This window comes from Bos grunniens, chromosome 24 (genome assembly GCF_055505025.1).
Source record: "Bos grunniens cultivar Pamir isolate PY7600 chromosome 24, Bosgru_T2T1.0, whole genome shotgun sequence".
In the NCBI taxonomy this organism is placed as follows: Eukaryota; Metazoa; Chordata; class Mammalia; order Artiodactyla; family Bovidae; genus Bos; species Bos grunniens.
This window is the reverse complement of record NC_141188.1, coordinates 60,164,044-60,185,411: the sequence shown is the minus strand read 5'-3', so window position 1 is coordinate 60,185,411 and position 21,368 is coordinate 60,164,044. Positions and strand designations below refer to the sequence as shown.

The 21,368-nt window shown below is 46.2% G+C and overlaps 1 protein-coding gene and 1 long non-coding RNA gene across 9 annotated transcripts in view; one reads left to right on the top strand and one right to left on the bottom strand.

Annotated features, from left to right (window-relative positions):
* Window positions 1–21,368, top strand: part of CCBE1 (collagen and calcium binding EGF domains 1) — a 240,068-nt gene that overhangs the window by 17,904 nt on the left and 200,796 nt on the right. The window lies entirely within an intron of this gene.
* On the bottom strand, window positions 14,565–21,274 carry LOC147346377 (uncharacterized). The gene is made up of 2 exons (XR_015153579.1): window positions 17,872–21,274; window positions 14,565–15,033 (listed from the first exon to the last, which is right to left on the bottom strand). It is a non-coding gene; the product is annotated as an uncharacterized LOC147346377 (long non-coding RNA).

Genomic DNA, 21,368 nt, shown 5'->3' with positions numbered 1-21,368 from the left:
CGGCTTGCTGCCCTGGTTCTGGCTCCGTATTTGGCTCTTTCTGGCCAAGGGGGGAAGAGCGATGATGCAGCCAGGCCGTAGGTGCATAAAGTAGATGAAGGGCTTGTTTTGGGTTTGTGTGTTTCAACTAGATTCATGCTCATGAAAGGATGAGGCTTCTCAGGAATTAATTACTCAGGTAATTAGCAGATTTTTAATACTCTTTTCCATGTTTAGGTGGTCTAGTTTAACAAAATGCTATCACACTTGAGTTTTGGGCTAAATCAACAGGCTCCTCAGGCTTCCCTGGTGGCTCAGACGGTAAAGAATCTGCCTGGAATGCGGGAGACCTGGGTTCAATCCCTGGGTTGGGAAGATCCCCTGGAGGGGAGGGCACGGCAACCCACTCCAGTATTCTTGCCTGGAGGATCCCATGGACAGAGGAGCCTGGTGGGCTGCAGTCTATGGGGTCGCAAGGAGGCAGACATGACTGAGCAGCTAAGCACAGCACAAAGAGGCTCCTCGTTAACTTGAAGCTTGATTCTTTCTGTTCACTTACCCTAGCTTGCCTTGTCCGCATACTTTTGAAAGAGTTTTCACTGGGGCGAGGTAGTAATTTGGATGGAAATAAATCTCCATGGCAGCCTCTGCTTTTCAGTGTGCTTACTTGCATTGTAATCTTAAAGAAAAAATGTACAAACTTCTCTTCTTTGGAAGATGAAAATCTGACCATATTTTCCTTCCGTGTGTTTTTTTTAATTAGGAAAACTTCAAATAATGCTGCAGGGGAATCAATTTCCATATGCTCACCCATCATTAAGATTTTACATTATTTGCTGTATCTCTTATTTTCTAACGTATGTGAAAGCAAACCCCAGACATGTCATTTTACCACAATATATTTTAGTGTTCATCCCTAAGAAATGTAACGTATTTTCGTACTGCCAAAATGTCATCACACCAAAACATTTTTAAACATCTCCCCCTTCCCCAAATACAATTTGGGTTTTGTGGAGTTATTTCTCTTGCACTAAGTCGTATGGGTGAGCGGGTACTTCTGTCGCCGCTACTGAGTGCTCTTGCTTTTGAACAGGTGTGTGTGGCTCTGAGCGTTTCTGGAATGGAAACGCCACAAGGGCACCAGATCAGCACGTTGTCGTGTCCTTTGTAACAGGGCGGAGCTCTGTACGAGGCCACGGCCCAGTAAAAAGACTATTTAGTACTTCACCTTAAAGGTAGTTCCATATGTTTGAGCCCCAGGATACCATCATATGAATGAGGTATGTTCTTTGCAGATGAAAACATAGTTTCAACGGGAAAGCTAACATTTCATTTTTATGTTTATCTGTATTTATATTTCACTTATATTTCATATTTCACATGAAGTGTTTAATAAACAGGCCTTTAAAAAAATTTTTTTTTGCACAATTTTTAAAGGTCACTTTTCATTTCGTTACTACAAAATGTTGTCTGTATTCCCCATGTTATATAATAACATCTGCAAGCCTGCCCTACATGGAAACAATAGTTGTACCTCCCCACTGAGTGCACACACACACACAATGACTAGTTTCTTCTCTATTTCTGTTAGTTACCCTTTTTTGAACCAGTATTTCTGGTAGCAAAACTATTCATTGACACTCAATACATTCACTTCACTAATAGCAAAATCAGAAAAGCAACTTAGATTTTCTGAAATGAAGGGAAGCCATAATTGTCCTTTTGTCTTTATATTCTGATGTCATCTGTTTATGTACCCTTTCAATGTTTTACATATTTAAAATCAGTGGTATAATTTACCCTGCGTAGTTCACGTCTTACATACATGTTAGCTTCAAACGTTTAAATTACACCACAGCTGGTAAGACAAACAGCCGACCCTCAACCCCTCCCAGACCTTCCCTTCCTGTCCCATGGCAATTATTCCAATTTTTCAACCTTATTCTTCTGAATTTTGTGTCCATGGCCCTAAATAACTTACAGCATAATTTATTTTCAGTGTTCGGTCCTGTCTCTCGACTTCCTTCTCGGGAAGAAGAGAGTTTGGCTGTCGACCACCATGCACGCGCTTATTCCCCTTCGCTCGTCCCAGAGTAGTTCTGGATTGACTGGTTTCCACTGTCTTCACTGTGGCTGCAGAGCTGCTTCGGTGTCAGCCCTGCTGGGCGATGCGAGTCCTTTTTCCTACTGTGTCTTGCCCTCCTTGTAAGTCATTTTTGCCCCATCTTCCGCCTTTTTTTTAAGAACAGAGAAATGAATCCATTGCCCAAGCTACCCTCGTTTGTATGAAGTTCCTCTCAATATATTCAGACTTGACTTTACTGTCATCTCAACCGTCTTGAAGAAATTCCTCCCAGAACCTTGAGGCCTGCCATGATCCGGACTGGTTTCTAAGTCCTTTGAGGCCTAGGATTTCTCTTACTGTCTGTGAGCCGGGGAAATCTGTCTGGTGTTGGATTCCAGGTTTTTTGGAGCCCATTTTTCCCCTTTCTGATTTTACTTCTTCTGGTGGAGTGCATAGGCTTCCCTGGTGGCTCAAGGCGGTGAAGAATCCACCTGCCAATGTGGGTGACCAGGGTTTGATCCCTGGGTCGGGAAGATCCCCTGGAGAAGGGAGTGGCAACCCACTCCAGTATTCTCTCCTGGAGAATCCCATGGACAGAGGAGCCTTGGAGGGCTACAGCCCATGGGGTCACAAAGAGTCGGACAAGACAGAGTGACTGACACTTTTTTCATAGTCTAGTATTTCCCTGACAAAGGGTCTTGGGAGGGGTATTTGTTGTTTGAAGTTTGGCAGTTCCCACATCCAGCTCTCTAGATCTCTGCTGGTTGCTTTCACCACATTTCAAGGGTCGCGCGTCCAGACTGAGCTTTGACTCCGCTTCACTCCCAGCACGCAGCCTGCGGCCTTCGCTTGTGGTGCTAACGCCTCGTGAGTTGCTCGAGAGAGAGATGCGGAAGCAGCTGCAGAGCATCCTTTTCTGCGTGTCCTGTGCACCAGCCTTTCATCACATATCTGCCATCTGGGCTCTGACTCCCCTGCCACCGTTACCTTTGGCCTGACCACTGCAGCATCTCTTTTCTTCCCATCCTGTCTCTTACAGTCGGTTCCTGTGCAGCAGAAAGTGAGATCCCGAACCTTGTAACAGATGGTGTCCAACCCAGGATTTTTTTTAAATTAATTTATTTTTTGCTGAAGGATAGTTGCTTTACAGAATTTTGCTGTTTTCTGTCAAACCTCAGCATGAATCAGCCATAGGTATACATACATCCCCTCCCTTTTGAGCCTCCCTCCCATCTCACTTCCCATCCCACCCCTGGAGGTTGATACAGAGCCCCTGTTTGAGTTTCCTGAGCCATACAGCAAATTCCTGTTGGCTGTCTATTTTACACACGGTAATTTAAGTGTCCATGTTACTCTTTCCATACATCTTACCCTCTCCTCCCCTCTCAACCCGGGTTTAAAACCCTTCAGGGCTTTCTCATTAGCCGTGAGACAGACTCTCTACTCCTAACCCTAGCCTGTAAGATCCTGATTGATCTGTCCACACTAGGATATGTTCCTTCCTCAGTTCAGCTCAATCTCCCCGTGTCTTTAAATGCTTATCTCCAGTTGTTGCTCATTCTGTTCCCTCTGCCTGGATTAAAGGTCTTCCCCTGCTTAAGAAAAAACAAACAAACAAACTACTAATCCCAGCTCCCCATCCTTCAGAACTGAGTCCACCTCCTTTGTGAGATGTTCCCCAAACCCTTTACTTACAAGTACCTCCCTCTGTCTCTGTGGTTCTGCAGTGCAGGTCCTTGTTTCTTTCTAACACTTTAAACCACGCGTAGCTTGTTTTCTGCCTCTTCCTGACGACAGGAGGAACGGGGCCGTTGTGTGTATTTTTTGTGTGCCAGTGCCTAGCACAGAGTTTGCTCTGTCTTCCCTGCCGGGCACGATCTGTGATGTGGAACGTGCGTATGCGTGGTTGCTGTCTGGTAAGGTCGCCCTCTGAAACAGAGCCATGTGTATTAGCCATGCACTTAAATTTATCCTTGGATCTAGTCCAGGCATATAAGGCAGTTTATAATGCATACAATATGAAGGGAGCATAAATTAAAAGGACAACAAGGGCTGGAAGCGTAAGAAATGGAGCCAGCACCGGGGGCGAGAATGTGCACCGTGAGGATGCTGATTTGCTGCGGATGGGCCACCGGGCTCTGAGCCCTCTAGCAGCCAGTGAGAAAAGATGGTTTACACAAGTCCGCACCGTGAAAGCCGAGCATTGCAGGGAAGAACTTCAACTGTCCTTTATGTTTAGACTAAAGAGAAGTTTCATCCAGGGGTCACTATAAAAAGAATAGATAACATGAAAATCGTCCCTGTAATGGACATGGTAAGTTTCATAGGGGTGGGGGTGGGTTTCCCAGGTGGCTCAGTGGTAACGACTTCACCTGCAGTGCAGGAGATGCAAGAGACACGGGTCCGAACCCTGGGTCGGGAAGATCTCCTGGAGGAGGAAACGGCAACCCACTCCAGTATTTTTGCCTGGGAAATCCCACAGACAGAGGAGTCTGGCGGGCTACAGTCCAAGTTGGTTGCAAAGAGTGGAATATGCCTTAGCAACCAAACAGCAAGTTTCACAGGAATAGTTCTTAGTGTGGCCCTCCAATATGGGCCGCTGCTGTCCTGCCAAATGCAGCTGGTTTAGGGCCCATGCCTGGGGCCCCTATGAGGCTGTCCTGGCTCTGTGTGCCGAATGGAACAGCCACATGTGCTGTGCGGTGATTGCTCGTGCTGCTTTGGTTTATGATGCTGCTGTTGCAGGAGATGACCTAGTGTTGGGCTGGAGTGGGAGGGCGGATACCCTTTTTTTTTGTTTGTTTTTATTTATGGCAGTCCACTCCAGGACTATTGCCTGGAAAATCCCATGGACAGAGGAGCCTGGTAGGCTACAGTCCATGGGGTCGCAAAGAGTCAGACACGACTGAGCGACTTCACTTTCACTTTTCTTTGTCCTAACTAAATGCTGCTGGCCATTACCACTGCATTTTCTTTGCACTTGCTCCTGTTGAAACACCTTCAGAGATCCCCTTCTGTCCTTCTAGACTCTTCTGGGATCTTCTATCCCATCAACAGGTCTATTTACATACTTCCTCCAGCAGCATCTTCTAGCTTCAACAGTGCTTGTCTCCCAGACTGCGTTTTGAGGGTGTCCTAAACCTTCTTTTATCTTCATCTTTGATAACTGTCTCTTCACTCTGGATGGATTTGGCTTTCTCCTCCATCTTCTGAATGCTGTGGGGCTTGTCTTTAAGGGCTTAAACATGTTCACAGTCAGTGGGATTCTAAAGAGTGGAGATGAAAAGGCGGAGGAAGTTATTTTCCTTAGCTTTGTAACGTCAGTCTTTGGTTGTGGGAGCTGTCCACTTAGCATGAGTCTGTGTAGAGCAAACCTGTACTGTGAGGAACAGAAACCTTCATGAGTTTCATAACCTGTGTGTGTGTGCACACAAACATGTCTGTGGGTGGCAGGTGATGTGGCTATAGATTTTAGTTAAGACTGCTTGATTCCCCCCACCCCCATAAAGAGCCCAAAGTAGTCATTGAACTTACCAATCATAGAATGAGCAGAATTAAATTTTATTTAGCACCATGGGTAGTATAGAAAGCAGAAATTTCTTCTGTAGGATCAGCTTTAAACCAGATACAGTGCAGCAGATTAGAGAGCTCCACTGATGTCACGAGCAATCACTGTCTTAAGAAAGCTTTCTTCCCAGGAACTAGAACTGCTCATGGCAACAGCGTTGTTGGGATGCTTGGCTTGGGCAGCTGAGTTGGTTTGGGCTTTGGCGGAGACGTCTTTCCTTCAGTGGTCTTCAAGGATCTAAGTTACGGCTGATCTTAACTTTGGATGCTTTATTAACCCTCCTGTTTCCATTTGATGCTTTATGAGAATTCATCGGTGATAAAGATGTCTTTAAGAAAGTACAAATGATCATCTTGAAGATAGAAAAGGAAAGGCCTTTTGAGCAGAACCTGGATGTGATAAAATGCTGGGTTTGCTCAGGGACGTTTAGGTTTTACAGCTGCAGGCCATTGGTATTTATCAAATTCCTATAGAAATAGCTTCTATTGTATTCCTGGAACTTGAGATCCTAAATCCATTTCCCCCCCGGGAGCAGTTATTTTTATAATACAGTTGTTGGTTATACAAGATTTCTTAGAAACGCAAATATTGTGAAATGGCAGAAGAGATTGTATTAAGTTTTTCTGGATAGTGCCAAATACGCACTTAGAAACATAAATTTTGGTTGTGTTCAGAAATATGGACTTCGCTTGTAATAGTAATTGTAAGTATATGTATTGAGCACTCACTGTGTCCCAAGCACTGTGTTAAGCGGTATGATTTTCTTTACCCCTCTGGGGTATCTTACAAGTAACTTCAGTTGACCTTTGAACAATGTGTGGTTAGAGGCACTGGCCCTCCATAGTCAAAAATCCAGGATAACTTACAGTAGGGGCCTTCTGCACCCCTACCTATATTTACTACTGAAAAAATATCCACATATAAGTGGACACATGTAGTTCAAACCCATGTTGTTCAGGGGTCAACTGTTTATATTCCTCATTTGACAGATGAAATAAATTAAGGCTTACCCTTGTCAAGCAACTTCCTCAGCATCGTATGGCTTGTTCAGTGGGGGAGCCATGGCATCGTGTGTCCAGTTTTGCTAGTCTATTCTTTATTCATTCCTCAATCAGAACTTTTCTTTCTTCTAGTCATCTCTTGCTGCTTTGGGCTTCTTGTGGGCTTCTTTACCCCTGAGCCACCAGGGAAACCCCTCATTGTGTCTGCAGCTCTCCTCAAAGCAGCATCCTGCCAACCTTCTCCTTATTATCGGTGGGGCCAAGATTTCCCTGGCTCATTGAACCTGCTTTCCAGGAGTGAATGTTGGTCTTCCTTGCCTTCCATCCATCCTTTCCTCTGTCGAAGCCAACCCTTAATAAGAGCCTCGGAACGTGCCTCTTTTCTTCCCCTTCAGCACTTGTGTTCAGGCCTGTATCCCCTCATCCCTCCCTGAACAGTGTTCAGCGCAATCGCCCTTCTTGCCCTATCTCCTCCTCCTCCATGCCTCTTCCTGCAGCTGCTAGTCTTTAGAAATACTACTAATGAAACCACGTTCTTGTCACTTACCTCCTCTTCCTCCCAGTCCTTATTGCTGGGTGCTTGAACTGCTTTCTTAGTGTTCAGGACCTGTCAGCTGCTTGCCTTCCCCAACTCAGTCACATTTAAGTGAGAGTTCTCCCCTGGTGGCATTCAGCTACTCTCTGCAGAGCTCTGCTCTAAGCCAAATTGTAGCAAAGCTTTGAGTGTCAGCCTTGGGCTTAGATTTTATCTTGAAAGGTTCTGAAGTGCTTGGTTCAAAGGAGTGATGAGATGGAACATTGCTTGGGAAGACTGAGGTAGGGTGGCGGGATGCCTGGCAGTGAATAGAATGTTTGTCTCAGGAACAGACGGGCTCATCTGCTTTGAAGTACTGGCCCCAGGCGGTGTTTACACAGTTGGATTGTATAGACTGTAAGCCATCCCATAGCTATGAACATACATGCATGATTTTAGGCAAGTCTGAATTATGAAAGAGGCTGATAACATCTCCAGCCTCGTATATCTTCCCTTAGAGTCAGCCTTTCCATCCTAAGCCCATGTTTCATCATCTCAGATGTGGGTTGATATTTCACTTATTTTTTGCTCCACTTGAAAGAATATTATCATTTATAAACTGATTTAAAATTGCAGTGGATGGAATACTTGTATCTCCCCCAGATTCATATTTTGAGACCTAATCTGCAGTGTGATGATATTTGGAGGTTTTGCCTTTTGGGAGGTGATGAGGTTGGGAGGGTGGAGCCCTCATTAATGGGATTCCAGCTTCTATAAAAGAGGCCAGAGAGCCCTTTGTGCCATGTGAGGCTGCAGCAAGAAAGACAGCTGTCCGTGAACAGGAAGATCTTTCACCGGACACTGAATCTGCTGTCACCCTGATTGTGGACTTTCCAGTCTCCAGAACTTTGAGAAATAAGTGTGTGTTGTTCAAGCCACTCAGTCTATGGTATTGTGGAGTCTATGGTATTGTGGAGTCTATGGTATTGAACTCTGCTGCTGCTGCTAAGTCACTTCAGTTGTGTCCGACTCTGTGCGACCCCATGGACTGCAGCCTACCAGGCTCCTCCATCCATGGGATTTTCCGGGCAACAGTACTGGAGTGGGGTGCCATTGCCTTCTCCCATGGTATTGAACTCTAAAGGAGTTCAAATAGACTAAGAAAAAGTTTTTTTTATGAAAGTGTTCATTTCTTTAACTGTGGGAAAAAATCAACAGGAATGAATTGTAACCATAATCAAAAACATAACACTTCAGGTCTTCCCTTTAAAATAAAAAAAAGGCATACCCTTCTCTTAGCCGTGTCCTGTTGCCTGGAACGCAGACGTGGTGTAGGAACTAAAATAGAAGCACACGTTGGAGATGGGACAGCAAGAAGCATCAGCTCATCAATGCCTCAGCCTGGGCTGTCCATGTGCATCACACAAGCAAGAGGAGGAAACATGTGCCTGTGAAGCCAGTTGTCTGACTCTGTAGCAGCCAGCTAGACATGCAGGCTGATGCGGCATCTGTAAAGGCGATGATCACGGCTTCCTTTTGTTGAGCACCCATTCCACGCTGCACGCTGTGGGCTCATTTTACAGTGACCCCTCAAGGCGGGTACATCTTTCAGCTAAGGAAGCAAGCTGGATGTGGTTAATAAGCTTGACCATGGTCCCACACCCCAGAGGTGCCCCTGAAGCCTGGGTTCCATCCGGGTCTGCCTGACGGACTTGAATTTTTATCCAGTCTTAGAAATTTAAGTGACTGTGTAGGTAATGGCCAGTCTTCTGGGAAAGGTTGTTTTTTATCCCAGTTGTTGGGGGCAGGTTTACTCTCTGTCCCCCCAGCCCCTGCTGTCCACCCTTTTCTATCCTGCTTTGTTCCTGTGTTCCAGAGCCTGACTCTTATTTAATCACACACCTTCTGGCTTTCTGTAGGGTTTAGCCAATGACTGCCCTGGCAGCAGGGCAGAGGCTGGGAAGAGAGAGGTTGACCTGTTTCTTGCCCGCTCTCTCCTTCTGCTCCTGTGGACTCTGCTGTTGGCTGAGTGCATCCGTGAAAGCCCACAGTCCCGCCTACAGCTTCAGCCTCCATCTCTCTGGATTCCTGCCACTGCCTTCTCCTCTTTGCCGTCAAGCCAGTGGGGGTGACAGTTTCCTCCTGCTGTTACCCGCTCCACGCTTCGCATCCTGGGTTGGTCTCCCTGAACCCCGTGCGTGTCTTTGTAAATAACTCCATCACAGAACTTCCCTCGGACCCCAGAGGACCGCATCGATAGTTTCTAATTTCTATAGTCAGCACGCACAGGAAGTAGAAAAGTGAGCCTTGTAGATCTGTTGTAGCTTTTATGATACCAGCAAACCCGGCCCGCGTTTGGGCAGTTTCCACACGCCCTGCCGGCTTCTCCTGAGTGACCCCTTTCTGGCTGCTGAGTGCTCCCTGCTTCAGCAAAGCTAGAGGGAGCTTCCCCAGCAGGCCTTTAAAATGCTGATGCTTTTTCTCTCTGAAGAGATTGTAATCAGGAAACGCTAACCCTTAGCCCCTGCCCCCAAAGGACAGTCTCTCAGAGGGCAGTCCTTATCGTCGCTCCCGCTCCTGTGGAATCACCAGCAGCTTTATTTACCGCAGTGTTTGCACGTTACGTATCCTTCACATGTCGGTGACCTTGATGGATTAACTTCAGCCCCCAGTGTTTCTGCTCAGTTAAAGCCATGCTCCACAGCTGACAGTAATAGCCACACAGCAAATGGATATTCAGAGACCCATTTGCTCTGTCCTGGTTAGCAAGGTGCTTTTTCAGTGAGAGGCACTTAACTAGGAAGAAGCTGGCCCAGAGGGTAGATATGAACTCACTTCATTTATATGAAATGTACGTGTAACGTGGCTGCTCTTGAGTGTACTGCTTCTTGACATCCAGAGATTAGCTTTTATTTTCGCCTTCAGAAGAAAATCGTGTATTTTCCTGTTGCCTACATAGTGAAGTGATACCCAGATATTTCCACAAGATTGAGGCGTTTGCTATTGGATCTATAGGATATGCGCATTTCCACATAAATTAGTGCTTAAAGCAATATAGTACAACTTTAATTTTTGAATGTTCATATTAGATTGCTTTATCTGATGAGCTTAACAGCTATCCAGAACTTACTTGGAAGGGGATAAAAATGCCCGTGGATTCCTCTCTCTCCTGTAATTGCCCGGCTTGTTAGTTGTGTTCTGCCTCTCCCACACAGGGTCTCACCACCATCCCCCCAGTAATCATGGGGTCCATGTCAGCACATTTTACCCTCCTTTTTTGGGTCCCTAACACCGTGTGTGGTGCCAGTCATGTGGGAACTGCTCAGTAAATCTTTAAAGTCATTCATTCATCTTCTAAACCTAAGTACCTTTAACTTGGAGCCATTCTCTAGGCTCATTCTGTTGTGTACTTTTTACTGTATGTGACTTGATTTAATCACACCCCAGTAGGAAATGGCAATCCACTCCAGTATTCTTGCCTGGAGAATCCCAGGGACAGAGGAGCCTGGTGGGCTGCCATCTATGGGGTCACACGGAGTCAGACACGACTGAAGCGACTTAGCAGCAGCAGCTTGCCTTTGGGCTCTTGCATTCTGCCTGCCAGCTCTTCCTCCCCTCGCCTGGCCAACTCCAAGCTGTGCTTTGGTACTGAACTCAACTGTTACCCTCCTCTTGAACCTGCTATTGCATTATGACCCTTTCCCACCCCGCTCCCCATATATTCCCAGGTCTTCTACATCATGCAGTTACCACATTTTGTAACTTACATATTTGGGGGACTAATTACCTCCACCCCACTAGACTGTTATACAGTGAGGAAGGAACCTGTCCATTCTGGCCACTTTCCTGCCATAGTGGTGGCATTGAGGAAGCTCTCAGTATTTAGGGAATGAATAGAGTTGACTCTCATTGTTTGCCAACCACATATTTGCAACTTTACCTGCTCAGAAGCATTCATCTGCAACCTAAAATCAGTACGTGTGGGACTTCTGTGGTCATTTAGACGCCTGCAGAATAGTGAAAAGTTTGAGTGTCCTGATGTGTGTTTCCAGCTGAGGTTGAACAGGTGATGCTGTTCCTCTCCCTGCACCACTCATACTTTAAGCAAGAGTCCTTTTATAGTGATGTATGTAGGGTCAAATGTTTAAGTTTTGTGGGGTTTTTTGTGTGTGATTTTACTGTTTAAAATACCCCTAAACATCATGAAGAAGTGCTATCTAGTATCCCTAAGCATAAAAAGGCTGGGATGTGCCTTTCAGAGACAATATGTGCATTAGATAAACTTCGTTCAGGCATGAGTTATAGTGCTGTTGGTTGTGACATCAGTGTTAGTAAACGGATATTTATTAAATGTCTTCAAACAGAAACACACATAAGAAGGTCATGTGTTGGTCAGTTGATAAATATGCTGTCACCAGAAGTTTGCAGGAACCTCAGCCTCCTCTAGGAGCCATGGCTCAGTGTTTGTGAATTTCATGTTTGTTGCAATTACAGTTGTGACAGCTATAGAAAAACATAATTATTGTGAATAATGAGGATCAGTTGTACAGGATTCATTTCTTAAACTGTGGAGACTAAAGCTCCAGGAACTTCAGTGTCTCGTACCAAGGCAGACAGCTAGTGAGCACAAGACTTGAAGCTTTCATTCATTCAACAAATATTTATTGAGCCCCTACTCTGAGTCAGACCCTGTGTACATTTGACGCTCATATCCTTAACCCTCAAACCAAATGGATGTGAATGTGAGTCCTGACTTCTTCAGTAAATTATTGTAAACAAGGTCAGTCACAATGGACATGAGTTTGAGCAAACTCCGGGAGTCGGTGCTGGACAGGGAAGCCTATGTGCTGCAGTCCGTGGGGTCGCAAAGAGTCGGACACAACTTAGCAACTGAACAACAGCAATAAGCTCCATCACACACATCACCCACTCCTTTAGAGCTAAACCAAAAATATTTACTTGGTGGGTTGTTTTTTTTTTTTGGTCTCCAGTCTGTAGGTCCGTAGAGACACTGGTTAGATGGCCGAGATGTTTTCTTAAGTTGCAAAATTTTCCAGCTGAATTCCACAATGGGAGTATGTTAGCAGTATATTGTTGGAACATCTCCAGGGAAAATAGCTTTGGTCGGGGGGGGGGGAATACATATTAAAAAAATTTACCAGTACATGATCATCAAGTAGTCATAGGAGGAAATTGTTTACAAAGATGTATTTATTTATACGTTTCCCTTCAGTCCCAGAGTCTGCCAGGTACTGGGATGTCAAGGCAAAAAAAGGGCATTTGTAAATCTGTGGTTGATTGCCATTTTGGCCATGGAATTACGGAGTTATTCCAATGAGAGAATAGTTTCAGCTGAGTACTTCCGTGAATCTAATTTTTTTTAGCCTCTCAGGAGTAATTTGGGAATTACTTTATACCTTTGCAAAACAAATTGGGCTGGGTTTTCATTTATTGTAGAGACAGAACCACGTCTTTGACTTAGGTGGACATGGCTTTTATAAACTCCCTACAACGGATGGGGTAAAGAACACACAGACATGTCAAAGTTGAACTTGAGTAGTATTTATATAGTGTGGTTCAAATAGTTTATATTCACCAAATGCTTAATTGCAGCCTCAAAAAGGCTTTGTCCTCTGCATAAACATACCCAGAATATCACAAGGGGAATATTCTGAAAAGAGCAACTGAAGTTGATGTTTAGGAATCAGCGCAGTTGCTGAGAATGAAATATTAAACTATTTTTCTTAGTACACAAGATTGTGTAAAATGTAAGGACCCGGGCTCTCTGTAAGAAGTCAGTTTCTCTTTCAAGGACACTTGCATTTCTTTACTCATCTTAAACAATTCCATGGGAATGTTTGTTGGTTCTGTGGACAGAAGCCATTCTGAGTAGTTCCATGGATCCTGCCATATTTCGCATCACGTCTGTGACCCCTGAAACTGGGCTAACCAGGCAGAGGAGGAAGAGGGGCTCTGGGAGATGGCTCCCCAACTAAGTAACCCTGGCTTTCACCCCTTCCCAAACCGGTACCAAAACAAGTGGAAAAATCTGGCCAAGCCCCCTCCCTCCTTTCCCGTATAGCCCTCAGAGCAGCCTTTCGTAGCTCCTTTCTTCTCTGGGGACTGTTCTCTGAGCTCCTTGACAGTGGCCTTGGCTTAGCTACTCTTGGAGCTCCCACACTTGGACCAGAGTTCCCTAATGCACGGGACCCTGGTGTACGCTTTTTTCTTCTGTGAGAAAGGAATAGAGCCGTGTTTGTTTTGTGAAAACCCAGCAGTAGCTGAGGTGGTTGAAAGGACACATGCTTTAGACTTGGGAGCTGTGATGGAGGGCAGATCTGCCCCTAGGCAGTCACAAGGCGGTGGGGCCCTCTCCTTGACCCGCAGAGGCCCAGTTGCCCCATCAGTGAAATGACTCTTTGAGGGTGAAATGAGCTACTGCATGTGTTAAGTCCATGGTCAGTTACTACTGAGTTTTGTGCTTTTGTGAGAAGGTTCATGTTTCCAGGAAGGACTGCAGCTAGGAGGCAAGATGCTTCTGTTGGAACTGAGATAAGGCGTCCCTTCCTCTAGGCTGATACACAGCGGAGTGCAGGCTGGATTTCAGCCCCCAGTGGCTCTCGCAACGGGATGCCCATGTTCAGGGCAAAGCTGGACAGCCGTGTAGAAGTCCTGAGTCCTGGAGAGGCTACTGAAGTAGATGTCTGGAGACTTGTGCATGGGATCCAATAAACTCGGGCATTGTGTATCATCTGGCTTATGGACACTTCTAAAGAGAGAAGAGGAAAATGCTCTGGTGGAGGTGCTAGGGGTAAAGGGACTCCGTGTCACAGACACAGAACTGGGAGGGACCCCTGAGCTCTGTTATGTCTGTGCCTCCATCTCGCTGCTGCTGTTCAGTCGCTCAGTCATGTCCGACTCTTTGCGACCCCATGGACTGCAGCCCACCAGGCTCCTCTGTCCATGGGATTTCAGCAAAGAATACTGAAGTGGGTTGTCATGCCCTTCTCCAGAGGATCTTCCCAACTCCAGGATCAAACCTGCGTCTCCTGCATTGGCCGGAGGATTCTTAACCGCTGAGCCACCAGCGAAGCCCCGTCTCATTGTACAGACGAGCCGATTGTGGTCCAGGAAGCGCTGGTCCGCACAGCTCCCTGCTGACGGTGGGGAAAGCTTCTACCTTCCCACACTCCCAACAGGCTCTCTATTTGCTCTGTATGCGTCAGGACAGTGCGGGCGAGCCCAGCCATGTTTCTTGGGCCCCTGGCTCTTTAGAAACCCTGATGATGTGGTCAGGCACATCCAGACCCTGGTTAACCTTTCTGGCTACACTCTGGATGAGACTCGATGGGTTTTTGTTCCATGTCATGTTTTTCCTCTCATTTTGGCATGCAGTGAATATTAATTGCTAAAAGAGCAGCCAAATCACTTGTAAACTCATTTTCTTTTTTTAATTTTATTTTTGGCTGCCGGGGTCTTCATTGCTGTGCACGGGCCTTCTTAGCTGCGGAGAGCAGGGTTGCTCGCCCCTGCGGTGCCCGGCTTCTCCCTGCAGGGGCTTCTCCTGCTGTGCAGCACCAACTCGAGGGCACTCGGGCTTCTGTAGTTGTGGTACCTGGGCTTGGCTGCCCTGCTGCGTGTGCAATCTTTCCGGACCAGGGATCGAACCGATGTTCCCTGCACTGGCAGGCAGATTCTTAACCCCTGGACCACCAGGGAAGTCCCTGTGAAGTCTTAATAGAAATGCTGAGAGTAAGTTTCTGCCTGTTCACCTCCCCACTTTTTGGTGCCTGGGAGAAAGTCAAAAGCAGGCCTTTTATCACTGACTTGGTCAGTCCAAAGCCGTGTAAGCAGTCTGTTGGATTTAATGGTGTCTGCGCTGGCTTCTCTTATTCAAGATTGGCTCCTGTTTAAAAAGAAAAAAAGATCATGTCTGTTCTTTTAATTCAGCGTATCAACAAGCATTTATGGAATGTGTGGGCAGCTCCATTTCTTCATAAAGTTTCTGTAACACAGTCCTCAATATTTACACGGAATTTCTCTCCAAGGAGATGAGAATACTTACGGTCATTATTTCTCAACCCTGACAGCTCTGAGATGTGTGCGGAAGGCGCGCACAGAACGTGTGACAAGAACGGGCCTGAGTTGCTTTCCGTTTCCAGTTTTAAACATTATTGCTCGGGGGCTGTCAGAACTGTAATGGTGCTGATGGAAATATAAACTGGTCAGGCCTTTCTGATTATATAGCCCTGAGCACCCCATTTCATGGAACACACTCACTCACAATAAAGGGTCAGTGAGATCCAGTAACGTTTATTGAGCACTTATTACTATGTGCCAGGTGCCCCTGTATGCGCTCTGTGTGTCTTAATTCACTGAATCCCACAGTAGCCGCAGGAGGTAAGCAGCATTGCTGTCTGTATTTTACAGATGAGTGAACCTTGGCACGGAAGTTAGGTGCCCTGGCCAAGGTCGCACAGCTCACACGCTTGGCTCAGCAGGAAAGAGTCCGCCTGCAGCGCAGGAGACGCAGGTGCAGTCCTTAGGGCTGGGAAGGTTCCCTGGAGAAGGAAATGGCCACCCACTCCAGTATTCTTGCCTGCAAAATGCCATGGACAGAGGAACCTGGCGGGCTACAGTCCAAGGGGTCGTGAAGAGTTGCGTACAGCTTAGCGATGTTTGAAACAATGTTTGAAAATTGGGCCGTCTGCCTTCATGGCCCGCAGCTGGCTTCTCTTCTGATATCCTGCTTCCGAGAGCAGGACATTGTAATGTGCCCTCCTTGCAGCCAAGTTGTGTGGGGCTTTAAGTATCTATTATTTCTTCATCAGACTGTTTTGTTTTTTTTTTTTTGTGGGACTCTTCCTGGTGGTCTTGGAGAAAGTAATGGCAACCCACTCCAGTGTTGTTGCTTGGAGAATTCCATGGACAGAGGAGCCTGGTGGCTACAGTCCAGGAGGTCACAAAAAGTTGGACACGACTGAGCTGGTGGTTAAGACTCTGTGCTTCCACTGCAGGGGGCACAGGTCTATCCCCGGGTCAGGGAGTTAGGATCCTGTATGCTGCACAGCCAAAAAGAAATTTCTAATCATACCAGAGACTGTGTTCTTAAGCCTAAACATTGGTGGTGTCAACAATCTTGGTACTCAGGTAACCCCAAGAATCACTGAAAAAAGTCCTGGTTAAGGAGGATTCTGAGAGTTGGGTGCGCTTTGGGAATGTAGACGGCGGCTGGCTGTGTCGTGAGTGCCCTGTCCGATCAGATAGGTGGCACGTGGAGAGGACATTTGTCTTGGGGTTTCTAGTCTCCCCTCTCCCATCCCCCCTTTCAGAGCTGCTCAGTTCAGCCACCTTCTTGGGGTTCCCTGGCTCTCCAGCATCCCTCACTATAGATCGGCCTCAAAGCTTCAACTCTCGCCCTTCTGTTCACATACAACCCAGCTGAGGTCTTGTCCTCTGGGTGCTTGGCTGGGTAGCTTGGCTAAATCTGAACTGCTTTCTGCTGCAACACAGGTATGTGACTGGTAGATTTGGAAAGAACTGCGTTTCTATCCCAGACTGCTAGAAATCATGGGACCACGGAAATGCAAAGCCCAAGGTGGACTCTCAGGCTATGGGGGACAAGGAATAGGAATATTCTGTGAACGCGGGCCTGCCCTTCCATCATCCCAGACAATGATCTATGAAGCCGGTAAATTGTGTGAGACCTTAGATTCATTTTCCCAGTTGTAATAGTTTCTTTCTTGCCTTTTTGGATCTCTGGGCTTAGTTTTTCGCAGATTACAGTGGTGGCCTCTGGGTGCTTCAGCAACCAGACGTAGATACTTTTGGCCCTCCCTTCCCTCTAACCAAAAGTTACCATTACTTGAGTAGAAAGTAATACTAACCAGAGAAGTTTCTGTAGTAGAGGAGGAAGCCTGTGAAATTGGTATTTGGTATGTAAGAATCTTTGTTCTTAAGGCAAATAATAAGCCTTGTGTTTACAACTCCATCACTTAAAAAAAAAAAAAAAATGCTGACCTCTTAAAATATATTAGTTAACCAAACAGTGGCCCTCTAGATACACATGTGAATGATTAGGCCCAGATGCTATTCCTGACCATCAGGAACTAAAAACTAATGACCTGGAATTCATGTCCTCAGAGTGGGGGTCCTTAAAGATTCTTCTCTTGTGAAGACCAATTTAAAGCAGTGGCTCTCTGGAAGGTAAATAACTTCCACCCTCCTTCCCTGTATTGCAAACTGGCAATTAGTGAACATGCAATAAGTCTTAGTGTTCAAGTAGTTAGTTGCTCTCCTAAGATTCAATATAACTTAAAATGCTCCTTCAAATGTTCTGCAGTCATATGTGCCACAACCAGGAATGCTTTTTAGGTTTTCAGATTTTTTCTCTACTGTTTAAAAATAGTACGAAATAATCAGCTTTCTTTTTTCATTAGGTATGAGAATTTCTATTCACTGTTGTGTCCCATCCCCCAAACCTACCCCCACCCTCTTGAACCCTCTTCTTTCTGATTCACTTGAAATGGACCTGCATGTTGAAAATCTAATTACAGTGTGCAAGCTCCGTTCCTTGGGAGCGGTCCTCGGTCTTTTGGAAAGAGTCCAGAGTAGAGAGTGTATTTTAGGGCACCTCATCGTCCATGCCCTGCCCTCCCACCGCCCCCACACATTCTGTAATTGTGGCTGACACATTCAAAGCAGAGTCAACATTAAAGCTAAACGGCCAGACTGGAATGCTTACAGGTTTGTGAAAACATGCCAGGCTTGTTATCAGGCTTCCTAAGAAAAGTGAGTGTGGTCGTCCTTCTTGCTTTCCGAGTGGTGTGTTTATTTCAGATGGGGCTTTGACGTCTGATGGATGAGTGGCAGTCCTTAGGAGCCAGGTGCGGGGTTCTCATGTGGAGACGGGCAGGTTTTGGCCACCAGCTGTGACCTGTTGGCTCTCTGAAGCTCCACCAGCCTCTTGGGGGATGTTTTGGCCCAGAAGAATCCTTTGTCTCGGGGTTGGCAGAAGGCGCATGCGCAGAGCCCGACGGCTCCGTGATCAAGTTTGATTGTCACGCCCCCGCCCCGCCCCATTTTCTTCCATGTTGTTCGCAGCAGGTTTCCTGCTACTGAGGCACAACTGAGTAGTTGCAACAGACTGTGTGGTCCATAAAGCCTAGAAAATTTTACTATCTGGTCCTTTCCTGGAAAATGGCCAAGAGATACCGTGTCCAGTTTGTTTTTTAACATGTCTTTGAATCCTGCCTCCTCATGGCCCTCGCCCTTCTGCTCAGTGGCTTGGCCTTCATCCGCTTGATTTTCATCACGTCGCTCCCGAAAGGTGGCCAGTCTCAGGGAGCTGTGCTTGGGGACGGAGCCTCCTGACCCATGTTTGCAGACGTTGTCCTGGGATTTCTGTGTTGAATGATCTCATCAGTATTGGTCACAAGAAAAAAAAAGAAAGGGGACTCGCTCAGTTGTGTCCGTGGTCACGTGGACTGTAGCCCGCCAGGCTCCTCAGTCCATGGGATTCTCCAGGCAAGAGTACTGCAGTGGGTTGCCATTTCCTTCTCCAGGGGATCTTTCCAACCCAGGGACTGAACCTGGGTCTTGTGCACTGTAGGTAGATTCTTTACCATCTGAGCCTACCAGGGAAGCCCCAAAATAACAAGGTGGTCATCAAGTGTAATCCACTTCTGATATGACTTTCTATTTCCTGCTCCTCACTGGGCTCAATGGCAAATTGGATTGTAATTAATATTTGATTTTGACTTATAATAAAAGATTATAAGTGGAAACGGTACTATACCTACTCACCAGTTTTGTTTTTTCCCCTCTCTTTATTGTCAGCCTGGGATTTCTTACTCTGTTGGGAACACAGAGCAGCTTCATGTTGAGAGTGAATCTGGGGGCTTATTGGGTGACCTTGAGAAATTATTTTTAATGTCTCTGAGCTTTAGGTTCCTTATCTATAAAGTAGAACTAATGATACTAATCTCATAAAATTATTGCAAGAAGAAAGCTGGTAGAATGAGTGAAAAGCATGTAAAGTTCTGTGTTTAGCATGCTGTGAAGTCTCCAGATAGAGGCCTCTAAGCCATGTGATTTTTCTTATTACTTCATTAATTAAAAAATTTCTTTTGGAGTATGGTTGATTTACAGTATTTTAGTTTCTACTGTACAGTTATATATACACATACTAACTCTTTTTAGATTCTGTTCCCATAGAGGTCTTTACAGAGAATTGCACAGAGCTCCACGTGCAATTCAGTAGGTTCTGCAGTCCAGTCACTCAGTCGTGTCCAACTCTTTGTGACCCCATGAATCACAGCACACCAGGCCTCCCTGTTCATCACCAACTCCCAGAGTTCACTCAAACTCACATCCATCGAGTCGGTGAAGCCATCCAGCCATCTCATCCTCTGTCCCCTTTTCCTCCTGCCCCCAATCCCTCCCAGCATCAGAGTCTTTTTCCAATGAGTCAAGTCTTCACATGAGGTGGCCAAAGTACTGGAGTTTCAGCTTTAGCATCAGTTCTTCCCAGGGAGAACACCCAGGGCTGATCTCCTTCAGAATGGACTGGTTGGATCTCCTTGCAGTCCAAGGGACTCTCAAGAGTCTTCTCCAACACCACAGTTCAAAAGCATCAATTCTTTGGCGCTCAGCTTTCTTCACAGTCCAACTCTCACATCCATACATGACCACTGGAAAAACCATAGCCTTGACTAGATGGACTTTTGTTGGTAAAGTAATGTCTCTACTTTTCAATATGCTATCTAGGTTTGTCATAACTTGTCTTCCAAGGAGTAAGCGTCTTTTAATTTCGTGGCTGCAGTCACCATCTGCAGTGATTTTGGAGCCCCCAAAACTAGTTATCTATTCTAAATATAGTAGTGAGTGTGTGATTTGTTAAACGATTTTCTACTTAAAATGGGCTTCCCTGGTGAGTCAGAGAGTAAAGAAACCATCTGAAGTGTAGGAGACCCAGGTTCAATTCCCAGGTCAGGAAGATCCCCTGGAGAAGGGAATGGCAACCCACTCCAGTATTCTTGCCTGAAGACTCCCATGGACAGAGGAGCCTGGAGGGCTTCAGTCACTGAGGTTGCAAAGAGTTGGATACAACTGACTAATACTTTCGCTTTTACTTTCCTACTGAAAGTGATGAGCCCTCAAATACATTGATTTTATTAAGCAGGTGGACTTAAAAAAAAATGACCAGGTTAACTTTGCCCTTAATTGGGTGTGAAGAGTTTTGAGATCTTGCACCATCTTTGAAGGAGTGACCCTCAGCTGAGTTCAGGGTGTCTATCAGAGGTGTAGTCTGGTCTCCCCAGGCCCCTGGGGAGCAGGAGGGATGTTTGCCAGCTCTGTGTGGCTGGGACAAGAAGAGCATGAATCTTTGAGAGAGCTGGAGGAGATGGTGTGATGTCGGACAGGTCGTTTCATCCAGGCTGATGCTGCATCTGTGTGATCTTTTTCTTTTTTTTTGGAACATGGCAAGAGGGGGTTCCGGAAAGTGAAATGGTTAGAACAGTCTGATTCTGCTGCCTTTGCAAAATTTTATATAAAAGCACAGTGGGGTGGACATCAGACTTCACCAGAACTGGAATTCCCTTTTTCCCAGCGGGAGAAATGTTTTTCTTAGTTCTGAGTCCAGTTGGGATGACAGTGGAAGCTTCTCTTCCTCTTTACACTATTGTCACCTAATATTATTCTTGTAGACTCAGGCTCAATCAAGGGCTATAGCATGGATTTCACATTTTAAAGAAAGTCAAGCGGGAGTCGGTATGTCGTGTTACCTTTACTGACCATAGAAACCAAGGGCGTAGAAAGAGCCCAATTGTCCCAGTATCTGCTGGGCTCAGTCTTGACCTCTGCCTACAGGAGAGGAGTCATGGCTGATGATGAAAGGCAAAGAGATTCAGCGGGGGCCCTTGTACCTAACATCCCATCTGTGATGGAAGTGCTCAGTCAGTCCAACTCTTTGTGACCCTATGGACAGCCCACCAGGCTGCCCTGTCCGTGGGGTTCTCCAGGCAAGAATACCAGAGGGGGTTGCCATTTCCTACTCCAGGGGATCTTGACGCAGGGATCAGACCTGCGTCTCTTGTGTCTCCTGCATTGACAAGTGGGTTCTTTACCACCGTTGCTCAGTCACTCAGTCGTGTCCAACTCTTTGCGACCCCACGGACCGCAGCACGCCAGGCCTCCCTGTCCTTCACCATCTCCTGGAGTTTATGCAAACTTGTATCC